General features: G+C 39.0%; 1 protein-coding gene across 2 annotated transcripts in view; it reads left to right on the top strand.

The window, feature by feature from the left end:
• COL14A1 (collagen type XIV alpha 1 chain) overlaps positions 1-22,952 on the top strand; it is a 217,279-nt gene that overhangs the window by 38,552 nt on the left and 155,775 nt on the right. The window lies entirely within an intron of this gene.

Raw genomic sequence — 22,952 nt, 5'->3', positions numbered from 1 at the left:
GCATAAATACCTCCTCTTTTTCCTGCAAAGCTCATTTTAATCATCACTTTCTTGGAAACCTTCCCTAACTTATCTCCTCCTTTACAGGCCCTCATACAACAACTGATTTTCCTTCACAGCATTTGCCAGAGTTATAATTTTATATTTCCTTATAATTGGAATATTTGCCTTTCCCCTTGACTGTATGATCCAAGAGAACAGGACTGTTGTCTGTTTCAGGTCATTACTGACTCCTTAGTAGCTAATAATATCTGATACATAACAGGTGTCTAAGTAAATATTCAGTGAATGCAAAGATAACTAAATGGGCCATTAAAAATGTAAAATGCAAATAGCTACAAATATTGTCACTCAACAACCTGCTCCAGTGTTTATTTTCATGCTCTGGCATGTGACTCTTTGGTCACTTTTCTGTGAATGTACAGGCGTGTGTGCATAGCCTGCTGTAATGTATTTGTTGTTCCATGCATTGCTTCTCTTGCTTTGAGAACTTTCCATGTTACTGCAAACAGGAGGCAGGACAGCCTAGTGTTTGATTGCATCAGTGCAGTTTTACCTGCCTGAATTCAAAGCCTGCCTTTGCCTTATACTTGGGTGATTTATATTGGTTATACTAATTTCTATGTCTCTGTTTCCTCATCTGTAGAATTTATTTCAAACATGTCTTAGGGATTAACTGTGTCAACACATGTCAAATACCTAGAATATTACCTACCGGTGAATAATGTGAGCTGTCATTATTGGTCTATCTCATTCCTTTTAAGGCCCAGATAATGTGTTAACTATTGTCCATACTTATGAGCATTTAGATACTGTAGAGTTTTCACTACATTTCTGAAAGTGGGGGTGGGGGGGGTGCCTGGGTGCCTAAGTCAGTTGAGGGTCTGATTCTTGGTTTTGGTTGGTTGTGATCTCAGAGTAGTGAGATCAAGGCCTGCACAGGGCTCTGTGCTCAGTATGGAGTCTGCTTGGGATTCGCTCTCCCTTTCCCTCTGTTCCTTTTTCTGCTCATGCTTGCTCTGTCTCATTCTAAAACAAATAAATAATATCTTTTAAAAAATTAAAAAATAAAAGTGGAATTTCAGGGGTAAGGGATGTGCAAATTTTAAATTTTTGATCAGGTCTATCAAATTGATACCTTTTTCAGTAGTTTGTTTTTTCTGTTTTTGTTTTTGTTTGTTTTTTTTAATTTTTAATTTTTAATTTTTTATAAACTATATATATTTTTATCCCCAGGGGTACAGGTCTGTGAATCGCCAGGTTTACACACTTCACAGCACTCACCAAAGCACATACCCTCCCAATGTCCATAATCCCATCCCCTTCTCCCAAACCCCCTCCCCCCAGCAACCCTCAGTTTGTTTTGTGAGATTAAGAGTCACTTATGGTTTGTCTCCCTCCCAATTCCATCTTGTTTCATTGATTCTTCTTCTACCCACTTAAGCCCCCATGTTGCATCACCACTTCCTCATATCAGGGAGATCATATGATAGTTGTCTTTCTCTGCTTGACTTATTTCGCTAAGCATGATACGCTCTAGTTCCATCCATGTTGTCGCAAATGGCAAGATTTCATTTCTTTTGATGGCTGCATAGTATTCTTTTTAAGACATAAATTCTTTCCAACATCTGAAATTCTCAATGCTTAAAAATTTTTCCCAATAATGTTTCATAGCTTTAATTCCTATTTCTTTGATTACTAGTAAAGTTGAGACGTTTTGTTTGTTTATTTATTTTTATTTTTTATTTATATATATTATATTATATTATATATATATATATATATATATATATATATTTTTTTTTTTTTTATGCACCACATCTTCTTTATCCATTCATCTGTTGATGGACATCTAGGTTCTTTCCGTAGTTTGAGTCTTTTTGTTTTTCATATCTTCAGCGGTCATTGGTATTTTTACCTATTTTTGGTCCACTTTTGGTTTGTGTTTTTTGTTTTTTTCTATGATTACATGGAAGTTTTCTACACAGTTGGGGTTTAAAACTGTTCCTCTTATATTGTCATATTGTTACATATATCTTCTCTTGGTGTATTATTTGCCTTGCAACTTTATTCATGATTTTTGAGAATTTTTAATATAATTTTTAAAAATTCATGACAGTTGCACTAGTCTTAACTTTTATGGATGTCTTGGCTTTGTGATTTTCTTAGATTATGAAACATGAAATATTGTCAAATAATTTATGATCTTATATATAACTATATTGTTGTAATTTATTGTTAAATATGTATCAGATATACAAAAAGTATAAAAATAATGTGATAAGGGACGGCTGGGTAGCTCAGTTGGTTAGGCAACTGCCTTCGGCTCAGGTCATGATCCTGGAGTCCCAGGATCGAGTCCTGCCTTAGGCTCCCTGCTCGGCAGGGAGTCTGTTTTCCCTCTGACCCTTCCCCCACTCATGCTGTCTCTCTTTCACACTCTCTCTCTCAAATAAATAAATAATATCTTTAAAAAACAATGTAATATATGACTTTGTCCAGTTAAAAAATAAACATATTAAAATTAGTTGGAACTCTTTATATACCCTTATATATTCCCTTCCCCTCTTCTTTAGAGGTTACTATTATTCCAAATTCAGTGTTTATCATTCCTACATGTATCTTTATCATTTTATTACATATATGTGAATCCTGAAACCACATTTTAATTATGCATTTGTATCTTAAATTTTATATACATTTTATTATACCATGGGTATCTTTTTGCAACTTGCCTTTTTTTTAATAACACAATATTAGGGGGTATTTTTGAGTTATTAATGTTGAATTATATGGAGGCAATTTACTCATCTTCTTTGTTGTGTAGACTAGAATCCCACCGGATAAATGTACTCCAGTGTATTTAACCCATCTACTTTTACTGTTACTGATATTTTGCTATTACAAATTTGCTGTAAATATTTCTGCTAATGTCTCCTTCTGCACATGCAGTAGAACTTCTCCAGAGTATATAACTAGAAATTGAATTATGCAGTTGTAGTATGTGCATATTTTCAATTTCATTGATCCTAAGGTGTCTTTATTTATGTGTTTTTGTATCTATTATTCTTTCCTTATTATATTTATATATAATGTATTTTATTTTTTAAATTAAATTTAATTTTTTAAAATTAAATTTAAAATTTTTTCAGGGTTCCAAAATTCGTTGTTTACCTACCTCACCCAGTGCTCCATGCAATACGTGCCCTCCACAATACCCACCACTAGACTCATCCAACATCCATTCCGCACACCTTCAAAACACTCCATTTGTTTCTCAGAGTCCACAATCTCTTATGGTTCATCTCCCCCTCCGATTTCCCCCAACTCACTTCTCCTCTCCGTCTCTCCATGGCCTCCATGTTATTCCTTATGCTCCACAAGTAAGTGAAACCATATGCTAATTGACTCTCTCTCTGCTTGACTTATTTCACTCAGCATAATCTCCTCCAGGCCCATCCATGTTGATACAAAAGTTGGGTGTTCATCCTTTCTGATGGAGGCATAATACTCCATTGTGTAGATAACCATATCTTCTTTATCCATTCATCTGTTGAAGGTCATCTTGCCTCTTTCCACAGTTTGGCGACTGTGGCCATTGTTTCTATGAACATTGGGGCCCTTCTTTTCACTACCTCTCTATCTTTGGGGTAAATACCCAGTATGGCAATTGCAGGGTCAATTTTTAATTTCTTAAGGAATCTCCACACTGTTTTCCAAAGTGATGGCACAAACTTGCATTCCTGCCAACAGTGTAAGAGGGTTTCCCTTTCTCCACATCATCTCCAATACATGTTGTTTACTGTCTTATTAATTTTGGCCATTTTAACTGGTATAAGGTAGTATCTCAATGTGGTTTTGATTTGAATCTCCCTGATGGCTAATGAGGATGGACAGTTTTCCATGTGTCTGTTAGCCATTTGTATGTCTGTTCATGTCTTCTGCCCATTTTTTGACATTATTAACTGTTTTGTGTGTGTTGAGTTTGAGGAATTCTTTATAGATCTTGGATGTCAGCCCTTTGTCTGTAGTGTCATTTTAATATTACATTATATTATAAATCCTGAATTGGATTTTTATCTTATTAGTTATTAATAATTCTCCTTTTTGTTATATCCACTTTTAAGACTAAACTAGCCAAGTGCTGTAGCTATATCATGATATTTTGAGATTTATTATTATTATTATTATTATGTAGGACATACTATTTTCTAATTTCTAGCAGACTTTTTATTTTGATCCATACGTTACTTAGAAATGTATTATTTAATTTTCTGTTTTAAATGTTTTTAGTATTTATATGTTTATTTATTTATTTAGAGAGTGCATGAGCAGGGAGAGAGGTAGAAAGAGAGGGAGAGAGAATCTCAAGCAGAGTCCACACTGAATGCAGAGCCTGACGTGGGGTCAATCCCACGACACTGAGATCATGATCTGAACTGAAATCAAGAATTGGATGCCCAAGTGGCTGAGCCACCCATGTGCCCCAGGATTGTGTTATTTAATTTCTAAACTTATGGAGAGTTTTAAAAAGATACTGATGTGTTTTTGGTGTTGTGCAAATTGCATTGTGGTTAGAATAGTTTTTAAACATTTGTGAAAACTTATTTTATTGTTTAAATTGTGGGCAATGAGGGAGTGCCTTGGTGGCTCAGTGGATTAAAGCCTCTGCCTTCCACTCAGGTCATGATCCCAGCGTCCTGGGATCGAGCCCCACATCGGGCTCTCTGCTTAGCAGGGAGCCTGCTTCCTCCTCTCTCTCTGCCTGCTTCTCTGCCTACTTGTGATCTCTGTCTGTCAAATAAATAATAAAAAAAATAAAATCTTTAAATTGTGGGCAGTGAGAAAAATTTGAATCTCTTTCTTTAATGTCTGTTTTGTCCATTTCTCTTTATAACCCTAGTAATTTTCCTTTAAATAATGGGCTAGGTACAGGTAAAATAAAAGTTGTATTTTCCCAGGGACTTTTTTTTTGGCAATGGTTCTCTTTATTTTTAGTAATTCAATATTTGACTGAAAGACAGTTTTGTTTAATATTAATATAGCAATCCTGGCTTAATTTTCTTTAGTAGTGACATAACACATTGATTCTCTATCCTTTAACTTTTTCCCTACTTGAGTCCTAAGGTTTAAGGTGAGTAATCTTGTGAAGAGTGTTCAGTTAGATTTGTAATATTATCTCTTACAATCTCTGTTTTTTGATTAGTGACTTTAGTCTACTTAGATCTTGAAGTTACTGAAAAGCTTGGATTTGTGACTTATTTTGTGCTATTACTGTACATTTCCCCCTATGTTTTCCCTCCTGTATGTCTTATTTATATAGTGTTGGTCAATTTTTTTAAATGCATTTCTCTCCCTACCGAACTAAAAGGTTCCTTATGTATTTTTTGTATGGTTATAATTACTATTTTAACATGCATATAAAATCAAAGTCTAAAGCTAATCCGTATGTTTACCATTTCCTAACCAACATAATGTTTTGTAATACTTTAACTTCAGTTATCCATCTCCTGTATTTCACATAATTCATGGCAGATTCATTAAGTTTAGCTTGTTTTTTTTTTTCCTCATGAAGATATATTTATAATAATTATTATTTTAACAGCCTGGGTTTGTCTAGATTTTCCCATGTTTATGAATTTATTTACTCAGGATTCTGTCTTGTATGTCAGACTTTCTCTACATGTTCAATTTCTTTTAGGGAGGATCTGTGTTAATAAATTCAATTTTATTCATACCAAAAATGTCTTTCCCTCCCCCCTGATATTGAAAGATTAGCCGGGTACCCGGTTGAGAGCTCTTGTCTCCAGCCATTTGGAAGATGTGTCACTATCTTCTGGCTCCCATTTTTGATGAGCCTGTTGTTGGTTTAAATGTTCATTTTTTGGTAATTTCTCTTTTCTCTCCAGATGCCTTTCAAATTTTCTTTCCTTTTTCTTTGGCATTCTGTTGTTTCACTACAACAGCCTACTTACAGATTTCTTTGTGTTCCCAGAATTAAGAGTTCTTTCACCCGTTCTGGAAAAATCTTAATGTTTAGCTCTTCAAATATTTTTTTTCCCCTCAGTTATCTATTCCTTTTTCTCTCCTCTTTTTCTCTGTATTTAAATTAGATTTCTCATAAAAACTCTTCTCCAGTGATCAATGTCTCTTCATTTTCATATTTTTACCTCTCTGATTTTATCAATGACATTTTGGATAATTTCCTTTACCTTTCTATTCGTACATTAATTGTCTCTTTTCCTTTATCAAATCAGCTTTTTAGCCTTTTCAATGAGGCTTTTACGTCCTTTTCAGTGAGTAAATCTTTTATTTCTAGAAATTACATTTAGTTCTTTAATAAATTTGCTAGTAATTTTTATGGTATTTTGTTCCATTGTAGTGTTTTTTTTTTTAATTATTACAATATATCCATTGTATTTATTTTATATTTTGAACCCAATAATTATATTATCTACAGTATTTGGGGACTAACTTCTTTTTTTCTTTTGTCGTACTGATTTTCATTCATGGTGCTTGTTTCCTTGTTTGATGTATCACATTGGTTTGTGAGCTCAGTTGTGGGACTTCTGCACAACTTGGTTTAGGAGTGGGCCTCTCCAGAGAGGTGCCCTTTTGTGGTAATGATTTATATTTATTAATTCTCTTGGGACACTCAGAATTTTTCTATAATTACAAATTCATAGGAGAGATCGTTTTCTTCCACACAGACCTTAGGTCAATACAGAGTCTTTGCTGGAAAGCAGATATTTTTCTATTCCATCATTTCACTGAACATATAACCTTTTGAGGGTGCTGCCTTTACCTGAGAAGTATCAGTTCCAACCTCCCACAGTGAAGTCATTCCATGTCTTGTTTCTTGGTCCTCAATGACCATTAGAGCTGAACTTCCTGACTTGTAAACTCCCGGTTAATATGAAGTCTATTTCTCCTTGCAATAAATAAACTGTGAGAAGACATTTTGAGACTATGAAAATATTGTTTTTCCTGTTAAAATTTCACCCACTTGTTTTAATATTCATTGATGACTCTTGTCTCAATCAGTTACTACTATACTGTTTAGAAAATGGTGATTTTCCGGACTCCATTGTTTACTCTGCATGTGTTAGCTGGCTTTCTACTGTAAGGGAGATATTTCTCTTCTCCCACATTTGTTTGTCTATTTGTATCAATATGGACTCATGGATCCTTATTTTATGGGATGGATTATAATCCAGTACTATCATTATTTATTTCAATGCTCAAATACATCCAGATTTGTTCAGTGGGAGCTATGTCCAGCTGTCCCCTATGCCTATCATTCTTTAACCTTTTCCTACTTTCTGGCATAAATCTTACATTCCGGAGCCTTTTTCTGTCCTGCTCTGAAATCCATCAGTCCTTCAAGAAGTCCTGGGTTCTTCTCATGGAGTATGGTATTTAGAAACCAAGATGTGGCCACTGGATGTGCCCACTGCCTCTAGATTTTTGTTACTTCTAGGTCCTCTTAGCTGAGGGTACACATGTACCCCCCCACACACCCCTATTTGTCTATCATCTGTCTCATCATTTTTTTCTTACCTCTACCTTAGACCTATCTCACAGAATTAATGCTAGCCTCCCCTGTCCATATTTATCACCCTTTTGCAACACAGTTGGGAAACGTGGCCCCCAATATCTTAAATATATCTGCTTCCATTGTTCAATCATAAAAGTATCTTTAGAATTTCTAATCTATATACATGGTAAAAAGAATAAATCTATTAGAGTTCAATTGTTTGCCTTTAGCATGCATCTATAATGAAATGTCTGTGTCCAAAAGGATCTTGGGTTAATTCTTTTCTTCCCTCTTCATTGTGGTTTTGTCATTCATTTTCAATACAGCTGGGTTAACTTATGAATGTGTAAACATGAATGTGGTTCTGAGAGCAAAACAATTATACAAAAGGGTAACACTCAAAAGAAGTATCACTGTTCTTGTTTCATCTACCTAGCTTTACTCACTCCTTCTAAATGACCAAACTCATTAGTTTCTAATTTATCTTTACTGTTTCTTTCAAAAAAAAAAAAAAAACAGATTTGTACATATTTTTCTGGAGCATTTTGCATGTCAGTTCTCAGCAAGTTTTGGCTTAGCATTCTTCACCATGCAATGCTTAAAGAATGGCACTCCAGGTGAAATCTATCTTCTATTCATGGATTAGAGTTGGCCCCAGAATTTAGCTATAGCTTGATATTCCTAAATATCCTAATTCTTTTTTTTCCCTGATTCACCTTCCTCCTGCACTTTAAAAAGATCAGTGAAGTGAATTAAATACAGGAAAATGGACAATGAAAAAGTAAGAATCTCTTAGACACATGTTTCGATAACTGTGAACAAACACATGAAGGACCATTTATTCCACCAACGGTGCATTTGCTTTACTCACTAAACACAATTATGGGGCACCTGGGTGGCTCAGTCATTAAGCCTCTGTCTTCAGCTCAGGTCATGATCCCAGGGTCCTGGGATGAAGCCCTGCATCGGGCTCCCTGCTCAACAAGGAGCCCAACAAGGAACCTGCTTCTCCCTCTCCCTCTGCCGCTCCCCCTACTTATGCTCTCTCTCTGTCAAATAAATAACATCTTTAAAAAAAAATAAACATGATTATGGAGGGGACTTCCCCTCCATAGAAGGGCTATTTCAAAGTGTTTCTTGCAGTGATCAGGACCTGGGTAGGGCAAAGACAGTCAGGGGTTTTGTGGAAGAGGAAGTGGCTTCCTGTTTTTGGCAGGGGCTACTGTGAGGTGTGTGCGGGGCTGGGGAGGATGTTGAGGGCACTGGGGAGGATTGTCTTAAAAAGTAAGTTGTCAGGGCACCTGGGTGGCTCAGTGGGTTAAACCACTGCCTTTGGCTCAGGTCATGATCTCAGGGTCCTGGGATCGAGTCCCGGGTCAGGCTCTCTGCTCCGCAGGGAGCCTGCTTCCTTCTCTCTCTCTCTCTGCCTACCTCTCCATCTACTTGTGATCTCTCTCTGTCAAATAAATAAATAAAATCTTTTTTAAAAAATTAAAAAAAAAATAAGTTCTCAACAGTGGTGACAGTCCAGGCAAGAGTTCGGGCTCCCGGACGATTGGAGAAGAACGTCCCCAGGGCCCGCAGGCAACAAGAAGGCCTTCCCCACCTCAGTCATAACGTACCACTCGCCACATCCCCTCTTACAAGTGTGTCAGTCCCATGTTTCACACTGAACTCTGGTGCTCCTTATTGTGTTTACAGTCTACAGTTGTTGGTCCAAGAGTCCACATTGATAGTGGTTGCGATACAATCAGACATATTTCACATAGTTTGGAGTTCTCGTTTACATGGGAAGAGCTAAGATCCTTCACAGAAATTGCTGTGCAGTGAAAGAGTTACTTGCTTTCAATTGACCGTACATGTTTCTTCAATAATCCAAGACAAACTCACAAACATAAGTGGTATTTGCCTTTGAGCATAATACTGGCGTGTCTGCCTTTACGGCTATTTTTCCTTTGTTGTCCAAACATCTTTCTTCAGTTATTCGTGGTGTTTTGCACAAGAATGCAGAACCTGATTGAAAGAGATTATGAGACAGATAGGAAAAGTCATATAGAAGGTTTTCCCCACTTTTTGTGGTTTTTCAATTAAGACCTTTGACCCACTTTGCTTTCTTTCTTTCTTTTTTTTTTTTTTAAGATTTTATTTATTTATTTGACAGACAGAGACCACAAGTAGGCAGAGAGGCAGGCAGAGAGAGAGGGGGAAGCAGGTTCCCTGCTGAGCAGAGAGCCCAATGCGGGGCTCGAACCCAGGACCTTGGGATCGTGACCTGAGCCAAAGGCAGAGGCTTTAACCCACTGAGCCACCAAGGCGCCCCCGCTTTGCTTTTTTATAATGATTTTTTTTAAAGTTTTCTACAACGAGAAGATCAGGGGAGGGTCTTTTTCCCATGGGGAAAAAAAAATGAAATGAGTGCAAGTTATTCTTTTGAGGAGTGGTAAACTATGGCTCACATACAGTCCTGTTTTCTTATATAAACTTTTATTGGAACACTGCTGAGTTCGATCGTTTACGCATTGTCTGCAGTCGCTTTCCCACAAAACCCACGCTGAGCGGTGCAACAGGTATCCTGTGACCTGCAAAGACTAAAACATTTCCTATCCTGCCCTTTTCAGAAAAAGGTTGCTGTTCCTTGCTTTTGAGTGTTATGGAACAGAATCGTTTGATGAACCAAGTGATTTAATTGCTTTTCTGAGAATAGCTGGTATGTGTTGATATTTCCAATAAGGATGGCATAGATGTGCTCCCCGACATAAACCTTCAGTGGATGTAGCTCCTCATACTATCTAGCCCATTTGACTTCTTTTCAAATCTGAGACATGACCGCTCCCAAAATTTGGTTATGAGGTTTAAATCAGTTAACATGTGTCAAGGACCTAGAACTTAGTAAGTGCTACATACATATTGGCTACTGATATCGCAGTGTAGAGTTCACATGAATCACTATAACCATAGATCAATCTTTCACGTTATTGATTTAACAATAAATGCATAGAAGAGGTTTGGCGGTTACCCCCTTGGTGCTGAGCGCTGCGTTGGGCACTGGGAATCCCTGATGCTCCCAGTACGTAGGATCCTACCCTCACTCCACTAACATAGTATGGCAGGGACTTGGTGCCTGTGGTGTTATTTTTGGAGAAGAGTCAGGTCTTCATTATATATCATCATTGTGGCTGAGCGCAGCCAGGAAACATGATTATTCTGTAGGTGTTATTATTATTATTATTATTATTATTTAATAGATTTGCTTATTTTCTGTTAATTTTATGGTTTCTTGGCTCAGTGTTAAGAGATAATTTAGAAATTTTTACTACCTTTTCCACCAGTTATTCTGGGTCTTAGATCTCCCAAGCTCAGGGCTAGGAGTTCAATTCGACAAGAATGGGACTGCTGGGGATCTGAATTTTGGGAAGGCAGAAGTCAGAAGATCAGTGACAACAAAGGAGAATGGGTGGGGCTTGGAGATTAATGCTGGTTAGATCTTGACTCTTAGAGGAGAGAGGGGAGGGATTGGGTTCATTCATAAACTGGACGTTGGAGTTAGGTTGCGAGCTAGAATTCATGCAATAAAGTGTTTAGGTGGGTGCCTCACCCTTAGACATGCTCGATAGAGGCTCCTCCTCCTCCTTTTCCTTCTTCTTCTGCTTCTCTGTCCCCTTGCTCCTTTTTCTTTTTCTCTTTATTGTTATAATTACTGTTATCTAGACAGCTGATACAGTGTACCAGCAACAGCACCAGGATGGACTAAAATATGCACAGGGAGATTTTGTGGAAGCCTTTCTGTCTATGCCTGTGCCCTGAGTGAGGGATAACATCTTGGGAATTGATAACCATGGGCCTATACTATGTTCACATCAAGCATTCAAATTCACACTTGTCAAATGCTCTGGGATCCTCCCATTCAACAGACTACTATAAAAATTGCTCAGAGTTGGCAAAAGGAAGGTGCCTGGCAGATGCAAACACAAAATTTGAGGCACGACCTATAACTCAATTACTAAAGATGGCCATGGAGAAAGCAATGCCAAGAAAGAGGTTGGAATCCAAACTTTTGAAACACAGAAGTAAACCATGTACCATGAGTAAGAATCAGAAGACACAAAAAGGGTGGTCTCAGGATCCCATGGATTTCAATTATGGAATGGTGACATAAAGACGATTAAATAAACAATATTATTAAAGTCGTAGAAATATTCAAAGCGAGAGAAGGGATTGACAGACTATGACAGACTATGAAAAAGAAAATATGTACATTTGAGAAGGGATCTAATAGAACAGAGGTTGGAAGAACATAAGTAGATAGTTACACCCTGAGCCCTTGTTGAAGAAAATATAGAACGCCAGATTCAAAGATAAGACTTCAAAAGACAAAATCAGAACGAGGAGGAATAGAAGGACTGATTGACACCATTTCTCAATGACAGAGATCTAGCTGTGTGCTCTTGTGTGTTCCTCGGCTTTTTGGTATATTAAACAAAACCCTGTTTTTAGGGGCACCTGGGTGGCTCCATCAGTGAAGCGTCTGACTCTTGATTTCAGTTCAGGTCATGATCTCAGGGTTGTCGGATCAAGTCCCCTGTCGGGCTCTGCACTGGGTGTGGAGCCTGCTTACGATTCTCTCTCCTTCTCTGCCCCTCTTCCATGAAAAAAACCCTACTGTTTTAAAAAAATGATGTTAAGTAATTTTATTTATTAATTTAGGAAAAGGTTGAGAAGTTCAGCAAGTTCAGCTTGCTTAATAAACTGCTGATGTGTCTTACGAAGAAACAAATTTATTAATTTTAAAAAAAAGGTTGAGAAATCGTCATCTGTTACAACTGTGTTCACGGAGAAGCTGTGATATAATTACGGCCCTCTGCCCCTCACTTCTTCCCTCCAAGCATTCCAGAACATTTCACAGAAGCACAGAGCGAGCAAAGAATGCTCTATCAGGTATAAGGTCTGAGACACATCATAGGTCCCTGAGTCTGTGCAAACATGCTCAAAGAAGACTTCAGAAGATGATATGAATTGCTTTCCGGCCTAAGGTTTAAGAGAATAAATAAAAACATTTTTCTCAGAATACTTTTTCCTTCCCATATTGAATTTCTCTTTTCACCCCTATTTTCCTCATTACTTTGTGAGATCACTGTGGCTTAGAATACAACACCCAGGCTTTGAGGTGAAACATCTCTTGGAGTGAAATCTTCCCTCACTTGCTACCTAGCCATCCAACCTTAGGCATACGGGGGTCCCCCCTTTATCTGCGGGGATGCGTTCCAAGACCCCCAGTGGGTGTTTGAAACCACGTACGGTACTGAACGCTCTAGATACAATCCTTTTCCCTATTTGTGCAGACTTATGATAAAGCTTAATTTGTAAATTAGGCACAGTGAGAGATTAACAACAAGAACTACTAATAAAAGAGTCATTCGAACATTACTCTGTGATAAAAGTTCTGTCAATGTGGTCTCTCTTTCCCTCTCAAAATTACCTTACAGTCTTATACCCGCCTTTCTCTCCTTGTGATGGTGTGAAAGATAAAATGATGGCGTGAGGGGAATGACCTAGGCACTGTGTTGAAGGGTTAGGCTCCGTTTGACCTTCTGATGATACCTCAGAGGGAGAATCATCTGCTTCTAGACCATGATGACCGCAGGATAAGGGAGGACCATGGGTAAGGGAGGACTACCGACCTCTCAGAGCAAAAGCAGAGTAACTAAAGTCAGGGATGTGAGGATGAGCCTCTGGCACAGGGATGACAGGCCCTGGGACATCTCAGGCACCCAAGGACTGTCAGTCTCCAACCCATTTTCCATTTCCTGTTTCCTTAATGTCTTCATTTTGAAGAGAAAATAACATACAGAATGCAACAGGGTGTCTCACATTATCAACTGCTCTTTGTTGAATATTGGGGTGCAGCTTGTTTTAGACCCAAGGAGAGAGGGTCACAATCCTGTGGAGAAGATTCAGGAAGACTGTGTAAACGGAAAGAATGTTTTTATCATAAAAAAGCAGGAAGCTGATTTCTGGGGGCTTTTTCCTTGATGTGAAGCATTACAGTTGATATGTTCAGGAATTCAGAGCGACAAGAGGCAGGATCAGTGAGTCAGAAAATAATCATTGACACCTGCAGAGTACGTTATAACCTGTGTATGTAAAATGACAAGATTTCCTGAGGGCGAGGAGATGAGATTCTCCTCGCAATAGACTTCTAGCTCCTTTAGTCCGCCTGTCCCCCACGCTTGCTAAGACATTTTAAAAGGATTTTCAGACCTTGTCTGAGGGCCTCCAGCAGATTTTATCATTCTTGCCTGTGACTTCTCTGGTAGGAAGAGAACATAGTTCTTCCTTAAATAAGTTTTCAAATGTCCTCATTTTTTTAAAAGATTTTATTTATTTGTTTGAGATAGAGAGTGGTGAATGAGATGAGCGAGAGAGGGTGCGCACAGCAGGGGGCAGGGGGCAGAGGCAGAGGGAGAAGCAGGTTCCCCGCTGAGCAGGGAGTCCAATGTGGGGCTCCATCCCAGGACCCTGAGATCATGACCCGAGCCGAAGCCAGACGCTTAACTGACTGAGCCACCCAGGTGCCCCTCAAGTCCCTCATTTTTAAAAGAACTTGTAATGTATGGGTTTTTCTTCTTTAAATCAGATATCTTAGAGCTATGAGTCCTGCTGTAGACTTTGGTAGGGTCTGTCCGCTGTAGGAATGCTTGGGTTTGTCTGACTGATACCTTCCTTCTTATCTAAGAATTTTGTATTAAACCTCTTGTGTCTACACCTGCAGGCCCGAGTGTTGCTGTCAGATTGAATAGGGATCTCAGCCTTAGAAATCGCAAAATGTCAGAATCTGTTTGTTATGGATGAATTGGAATTACAGAGATGATTGAGTGGTTGCATTTTTCAGAAAATCCCCTAAGAACCAACATGAACACACGCCCAAGTCATGTAGTACTATATGCAGACGTGAAAATAAATGTGCATGTAGTACCCGGGCTTGTGACGTTGAGCAAGTTTTGTTCTTAAATAAAGATGTTCGGGCGAAACAGCCTCTCTTGAGTCTGTATTAACTTAGAAAAATCAGGAACTAACCAGATAATTGTACAAATAAATGTTAAAGCAAACTCTATATAAAAGTATTTTTAAAGGACCATATCTTTTCCAAGGAAGTAAAATCTATTTTAGGTGTTTTGCATAGGGGTAAGGAAAGGTTAGAAAGGATAGAAATGGTGGAGACAGAAGGGGAGATAAAGATTGAGTCAGAAGTCTGAGAGATGGGACCATTTGGGGGAGAAAGGAGTGCAGTTTTATTGGCATGAAGTGTGAACTCAGTAGGGACAGATCGAGTGGACTTATATTATGGAAAGCTTTGAGAAGCACCATGTATAGCTTAGGTTAAGTTATCTTAAAATGTAGAATTGCCAGGTGCTTGGAGAGCCACAGAGTTCCGCCAGTTGCGAGGGTGGTTGAGAAGCCTCTGTCATGCCCATGATGGTTAACCTCCATCTGCTCATTGACAAAGATCTCACTGTTTCCCTGTGATCTAGGGAAATCTTGACTATTCATTCTTTCTCGAATTGAGGTGAAATTTGTTTCCTTGTGGACATACAGAACACTGCTAACCCATCTTCTGTATGACAGTCCTTTAAACATTTGAAGACAGCTTATTGTCTTCTCTTGGTCCTTTATAGCCTTTGAGCAGAGAAAAAATGTAATGAAAGTGATGTTTATGGGACTGTCAGTTACTGCTGGGCTCTGAGGGAGCCCTGTGCAGGGCTCCGAGTGACTGCTGAGATGTTCTTTTGGTTAGAAGGCAAGAGAATATGATTTTGATTTCATGCTCTTTTTATTTTATTTATTTATTTTTAAAGATTTTATTCAACAGAGGGAGGATAAGCAGGGGAAGCAACAGGCAGAGGGAGAGGGAGAAGCAGGTTCACTGCTGAGCAGGGAACCCAACGGAGGGCTCGATCCCAGGTCCTGGGATCATGACCTGAGCTGAAGGCAGATGCCCAACTGATTGAGCCGCCCAGGCAACCTCATCCTCTTTTTAATGGCTCCTTCTCTCCCTCCTTCCCCCGTTCCTTTCTTCCAACCCCCTCCCTTCCTCATTCCTTCCTTAGTCCTCTCTTCCTTCCTTGCAAATACTTCTGTGAAGGGAGCTGCTTAGGACAATAGCAAAGTGGTTCAGGCTTTGACGTCAGTCTTGGATTTGAACTTCAGCTTTTCCAACTGCTTAGTGTGTGATGATGGGCAAGTTACTTAACCTTTCTAAGTTTCTAACCTCTCTTTTTCAGTGGAGTGAGAAAAACACCTACCTTGTAGGATGAATATGGGGCTGGAATGGAAAAGATACATGCAAAGCTTCTGGTGAAAGCAGTCACTACGTGGCAGGTCTTTTTATTACTGTAAAAAAAAGAAGCAATGACAACTATTTGCTGCAGTCAATAAATAAATAACTACATGTATATGTAACTATGTAACTATGATAATTAAATATCTATATCAGTATCTATCCATATCTATACCTACCTCTCTCTGTGTCTATGTGTATGTAGATACAGATATAAAGAGAATTATTATAAGGAATAGGCTCACATGATTTTGGAGGCTAAAAAGTCCCCAGGTCTGCAGTCAGCAATCTGGAGGCACAGGAGAGCTGATGGTGGAGGTTTTAGTCTGAAAACTGGCGGGCTCGAGGCCCAAGAACAGGCAATGTTTCAGATGGGGCCGCTGTTGCAGCTCAAGGCAGTTAGGCAGGTGCAGGTCCCTTTTCCTCAGTCTTTTGCTCTGCTCGGGTTTTCAGTCAATTGGATGAGGAAAGGATTTAGTCTGTAGATGCAAATGCTAATGTCATTCTGAAACAGCCCCCACCAACACACCGAGAATGATGTTCAACCAAAAGTCCAGGCCCCCTGTGGACCAATCAAGTTGATACATAAAATTAACCATTCTACTACAAAGTTAGAAGTCCTGCAAAATAAATAAATAAATACATACATACATACATACATACATACATACAGAATGGGGAGGGGGGTCGCATTATGTGAGGACATTTTCTGTGATGGTGGTGCATGGTCTGATGAAAAAGTCACGTTGGGGGCGCCTGGGTGGCCCAGTGGTTAAGCGTCTGCCTTCAACTCAGGTCATGATCTCAGGGTCATTGGATCGAGCCCCGAGTCGGGCTCTCTGCTCAGCAGGGAGCCTGCTTCTCCCTCTCCCACTTTTCCTGCTTGTGTTCCTTCTTGTCTGTCTCTCTCTGTCAAATAAATAAATAAAATCTTAAAGAAAAAGAAAAAAGAAAAAGTCACGTTGGACCAAACCTTTCGAAGACCCAGCATCCAGTCCTGACTATGGTGTAAACACTGATTCATTCATTCTCTTGTCTCTCTGAACCTCAATTTCTTTTTTTAAGAAATGAGGCAATAACGACACCCCGAACATTGAAAGAATGAGAATGTACCAATGTATTGAAAAACCCTATTTAGAACCATTGATAAAATAGTGTCAACTCTAAAAAAAATAGTCAGGGATGTAGCCGAAGCCAGTCTTGGAAGTGAGCTTTTCTTTTGGTTTGGAAATCTGCACTTAACCTCATGAGAGGCTTAAGTGAAAAATTGTTCTGTGACCACAGTTTTCCTTCAGATGTCTTGTGTAATTAATGGCCTAGCTAGGTATTTTGCTAGTGGCATAGAAAAAATGATTTGAAGCCACTAAATGAATCCAACCAGTTGTGGTGAAAATCGTCGTGAGATTTTCTGAGGGCATACTGAGATAATGTGAGTAAATATAGTACATGCTTTCCTTTCTTCCAGCTTTGCCTCATGCATTTGAAAAATAGCAAGGAAGACAGGCAAGTCTGATACAATGTCTCCAATCCTTAAATATCTGTAATCCACTTTCCCTGTGTAGTAGTGAGCCACGGTGGGGGGAGAGACTATATTTAACTGCACCGTCATGGTTTATTTTTCTAATGCTTTGCTGGAGGATAAATTATGTGAAAAGAGGAATTCCTTTTTAACAACACAGTTCAATGTACTTCATTGATGTGCTTCGTGGCAAAAATTGGGCCAGACAAAGGAAATAAAAAAGATGCAAATTTCTCTTCTCTTACTGATTTCAGTCAAATCAGGGAGATAAAAATGGGAAAAAACAATCATAATAGTCTAGTGTTATGAATACAGCAAACCATGTCCAGAGGCAGTAGTTAGTCCCTAACTACTGCCTCTGGTCACATGGTGGATAATGAGTCCTATCTGAGGACTATTGGAAAAGCTGTATGCAGTCGTGAAGTCTGACCTGGGTTTTGAAGGATGCGTAGGAGTTTGCCTAACAGGAAAAGTCTGCTTTTGTTAATTCTCTCTTTTCTTTTTCCATTAACTATGTTGGCAAACACTTTTACCCATGAACATGGTGTGAATATTCCTATAGAAACCAAATTAGGTTGTTAATTTGAATGCTATTAGAATAAAAGGAATAATATGGTTTAAAAGGAAGACTTTTGATTTGGTAATTTCATGTCATTCTCACCAAAGTATCACTCCCTCCACCCATACACAATTACTCTTTATATCATTATGTTTATTTTTATAAAGCACTTTAAAAAATCTGAACTTACGTGGTTTTGCTAGACTGTGTTTCCTCTTACTAAGAATTTAAGCAGCAGGGAGGCAAGAACTTTGCTGTGTTCCTGAGTGCCCAGAACAGTGCTTGGTATACAGAAAATATTAAATATAAATTTATAAATAAGTAAATGTTATTCAGAAAATTAGTCTCATAATATCAAATTAATAAATAAGTTTAGAGTAGACTGATTTATACTGATTGAGGAGGTTTGTTTTTGTTTTTGTTTTTTTTTTGGTGACCCACTGAAAAGCTTTTATTAAGAACCCTGGGGCAGGGGTGGTTAGGAAGGGTTCAGTTCTGCTGCTTGGTTCTGGAGGAACTGGCCTGGAGCAAAGCCTCTGTGGACAGGTAGGGGTACTTGAATTAACTTGTGTTTTCAACACAAAATTCTCTCAGGATGTCAATAGCACAGTAAAATTGGTATAAAATTGCTGTTAAAGAGATTCTTTTTTGCATTGACTATTTAAGTACTAAGTGTATTATATTGGGAAGGGGGAACGTTTTAGACAGACAATTAAATGCTTGCAAATAAAACATACTAGCTGTGGTGGTCACAGCAGGGGCCAGTTCTGTGGGGATGCCCCTTCACACTGGAGACTTTTTCCTCTGCTTTCTAAATTCGTATGATGTAGAGGGCCTTACAGACGTCTGTGGAGCCCACTGGCCTTGTGGGTGACTCGGTCAGTTAAGCCTCTGATTCTTGATCTCAGCTTGGGATGTGATCTCAGGGTCCTGAGATCTCAGCTTGGGATGTGATCTCAGGGATGTGATCTCAGGGTCCTGAGCTCCGCGCTCAGCAGGGGGTCGGCTTCAAATCCCCCTCCCTCTGCCTCTTCCCCAACATGTGCTGTCTCTCTTCAACATAAATAAATGAAATCAATCTCTCTCTCTCTCTCTCTCTTTTTAAGAAGTCTATACAGCCTTTTGGCTGAAAGCTTAGATTTTATTTTTTTTAAGATTTTTATTTTTTTATTTTTGAGAGAGAGAGAACATGGAGTGGAAGGGCAGAAGGAGAGAGAGAGAGAGATTTTTTAAAAATATTTTATTTATTTATTTTGGGGTGGGGGGAGTGAGAATGAGCCGGGGGATGGTCAGAGAGAGAGAAGGAGAAGCAGACTCCCTGCCAGCCAGGGAACCTGAGGTTGGGCTCAATCCCAGGACCCTGAGATCATGACCTGAGCCAAAGGCAGATGCTTAACTGACTGAGCCACCCAGGTGCCCAAAGGGAGGGAGTATCTCAAGCAGACTCCCCGCTGAGCACAGAGCCCAATGTGGGGCTTCATCTCCAGAGACCATGAGATCATGACCAGAGCTGAAATCAAGAGTCTGTCTTTTAATGGCTGAGCTACCTAGGCACCCCTAAAAGCTTAGATTTTAAAGATACGATGCTGGGGCTCAAACCCCAGCCTTGACATTTCTTCAGTGTATGACCTCTTAGGCAAATCACTCAATCTATGTACAGCATACTTTTTGGCTGGAAGTGGGACCAATAAAAATAGTACCTGTGTCCTAGAGCTCTTGTGGGGTCTGAAGCATACATGAGCATGGAGGGTTTAACACTGAATGCCATGATGGATGTAACTTTCAGATAGGGCGTCATTGGTTTCCGGGAGCTGCTCCTTCTGATGCCATCTGTGACCTCAGTGTTAGGCTAGTGACCTAACCCACAGGCTGGGTGCTTTCCTTTGCTTGCCATCAGCTGCTGAGCTTTTCCTTTTTTTTTTTTTTTTTCCTTACACTCCCTGCATTTTCAGAATTGCATTTTAGATAAGTCCATAGGTAAGCAAAGAGCTGAATTAAAATACCATTCAAGAAATCATTTTCTCTGCTCCTTGGCTTTAACGTTAAATACAATACGGAGGGCCAGAAAGATTTATTTTCTTACCGTAATTAATTACAGAATACTGTTTTAACAATGAAAGGATATGTACATCCCATTTATTTATCTATTTATTTATTTGTTTTTATTTTATCAATAAACTGTTTATCATTTGATTTTAAGAACTCACAGTCATATTTGACCGCTAGGCTGATTTGCAGCTTGATAACTAGCAAAACTGTGGAATTTCATGTTTTTTTGTGGGGGGTCTTTTATTTAAATTCAATTTGATTAACATATACTGTATTATTAGTTTCAGAGGTAGAATTTAGTGATTCATCAGTGACGTATAACACCCAGTGCTCATTCCATCAAGTACCCACCTTCATGGCCATCACCCAGTTACCCCCATCCCTCCCCCACCTCCCCTCCAGCAACCCTCAGCTTGTTCCCTGTAGTTAACAGTCTCTTATGGTTTATCTCCTTCTCTGTTTTCATCTTGTTTAATTTTTCCTTTCCTTCCTCTGTGTTCATCTGTTCTGTTTCTTAAATTCCACGTATGATTGAAATTATATGATGTTTGTTTTTCTCCACCTAACTTGTTTTTGCTTATCATAATACTCCCCAGTTCCATCCACACCATCTCAAATGGCAAGATTTCTTTTTTTTTATGGCTGAGTAGTATTCCATTGTATACATAGACCACGTCTTCTTTGTCCATTCATCTGTGGTTGGACATCTGGGCTCTTCCCATAGCTTGGTTAATGTGGACATGTACTTATCCCTTTTAAATGCATTTAAAGGGCACCTGGGTGGCTCAGTGGGTTAAGCCGCTGCCTTCGGCTCGGGTCATGGTCTGAGGGTCCTGGGATCGAGTCCTGCATCGGGCTCTCTGCTCAGCAGGGAGCCTGCTTCCTCCTGTCTCTCGGCCTGCCTCTCTGCCTGCTTGTGATCTCTGTCTGTCAAATAAATAAATAAAATCTAAAAAAAAAAATGCATTTAAAAATATATTTGGCTACAGAATTTTACATGACATTTATCTGGGCTCCCAGATGTATCTGGTTTTCTACCACTTGATTCTTTAACACATTTTAAGATTAAACATTAGGTTTCTTTGCTTTTTTGTTTTTTTGTTGTTGTTGTTGTTTTTCTGAGTGGTCCCTCTCTGCAGACACAGGGTAACTATTTTCTAGTAGAAGGAGGTATCACTTGTCATCAGTGCTGTATCTGGGCTCTCACTTTCAATAAGATTTGAATATACTCCAAAATTATTATTTTTTAGAAGATATTTTTTATTTATTTGAGAGAGAGACAGAGATAGCAACAGAGGACAGGAGCCGGGGAGGATAGGGAGAATCAGGCTCCCCACTGAGCAAAGAGTCCAATGTGGGACTCGATCTCAGGACCCTGAGATCATGACCTGTGCCAAAGGCAGACTCTTAACTGATTGAGCTACCCAGATACCCAGAAGACACTCAAAATTGATGAAAATTGAATATATATTTTAAAAGATTCACTAGAGCAGCTGGAGTCATGTTTGAGATGTGTGATTATTGAATTTGAACATGGCAACTTTAAAACTACCTCTTGTCCCAGGTGTTTGAACATTGGTCTGCCTTGGGCACAAACACACTTGGCAGGATATACCCAGCACAAACCATACACACAGTTTGTTCCGCCTAAGCTAGATCTGCGTGGGGCTGGACATGCTGCATTTGCGCCTGCTACAGTGGGAAATAGCCTTGAGCATCCCTGAGTTTGTATAGACCTTAGAGCTAATGATCAGAGTTTAGGGCATTTAAAAAAGAAAAAATGCGGGATGCCTGGGTGGCTCAGTTGGTTAAGCAGCTGCCTTCGGCTCAGGTCATGATCCCAGCGTCCTGGGATCGAGTCCCACATCGGGCTCCTTGCTCCGCAGGGAGCCTGCTTCTCCCTCTGACTCTGCCTGCCACTCTGTCTGCCTGTGCTCGCTCTCACTCTCTCTCTCTCACAAATAAATAAATAAAATCTTTAAAAAAAAAAAAAGAAAAGAAAAAATGCTGTTTCCACAGTTCCCAAGTGTGTGTGCACTAATCTTGAAGAGAAATCAAGCTTTGAAATGCAAAACCAATGATATATTTTGACTTCCGAAATCCAACAATATCTTAAAAACTGCATCTTTCTGCTGATATAACAGATACTGGGCTTTAGTTAGAAGACAGGGCACACAGAGGCCTTAATTTCAAATGAAGTATGTGGGGAATGGTACCGTGTTTTAAGGTTTGTTGTTAAAGTTGTATGATGTAAGCACTGAAATTATTTTTCTAGTCAATATTTTCTGCATTCCAAGTAGGATTATTTTTGATTAGTTATCTAATTTGTTATTTTTTAAATTTTTTAAAAATTTATTTGTTATTTATTTTCAGCATAAGAGTATTCATTATTTTTTTCACCACACCCAGTGCTCCATGCAATCCGTGCCCTCTATAATACCCATCACCTGGTACCCCAACCTCCCACCCCCCCCCCCGGTCATTTTTAATAGCATAATGATCACTCAAACCCCTCTGTTTCCCAGAAAAGCTAAGACTTTGCCCACAACCCACATATCACCAGAGGGTTTTACTGCCACGCCAATTCCTTGGTTCTTCTCACCCAAGACAACCATGGTCTTGGACTCTATCTTCATCACCCAACTCCCCCTTCTAGATCTATAATGCCCATATATATTTCTAAAAAAGGGAGTACTTTTATATTAATTATTTTACTTTTATAAAAAGATATCGTACTACTAATAATTTTCTGGGATTCCTATTTCCCCCCACCAAATATCGCTACCTACCAAAGAGTGGTGTGTTGCCAAGAGTCATCCCAATTGCTGCATTTTGGTGGAACTCATTTATTTTTGCTCTCACATAAAATATCAGTTTTCATAGTCCTCTTCAAAATAAGCATGGAGAAATGGTTCCTTTTCTAAGACCTTATCTACGATGCACTCAAACAATT

The sequence above is a fragment of the Mustela nivalis genome (genome assembly GCF_964662115.1).
Source record: "Mustela nivalis genome assembly, chromosome: 2".
Lineage (NCBI taxonomy): Eukaryota > Metazoa > Chordata > Mammalia > Carnivora > Mustelidae > Mustela > Mustela nivalis.
The sequence above is the reverse complement of the archived record's forward strand: the minus strand, read 5'-3'. Positions and strand labels throughout refer to the sequence as shown.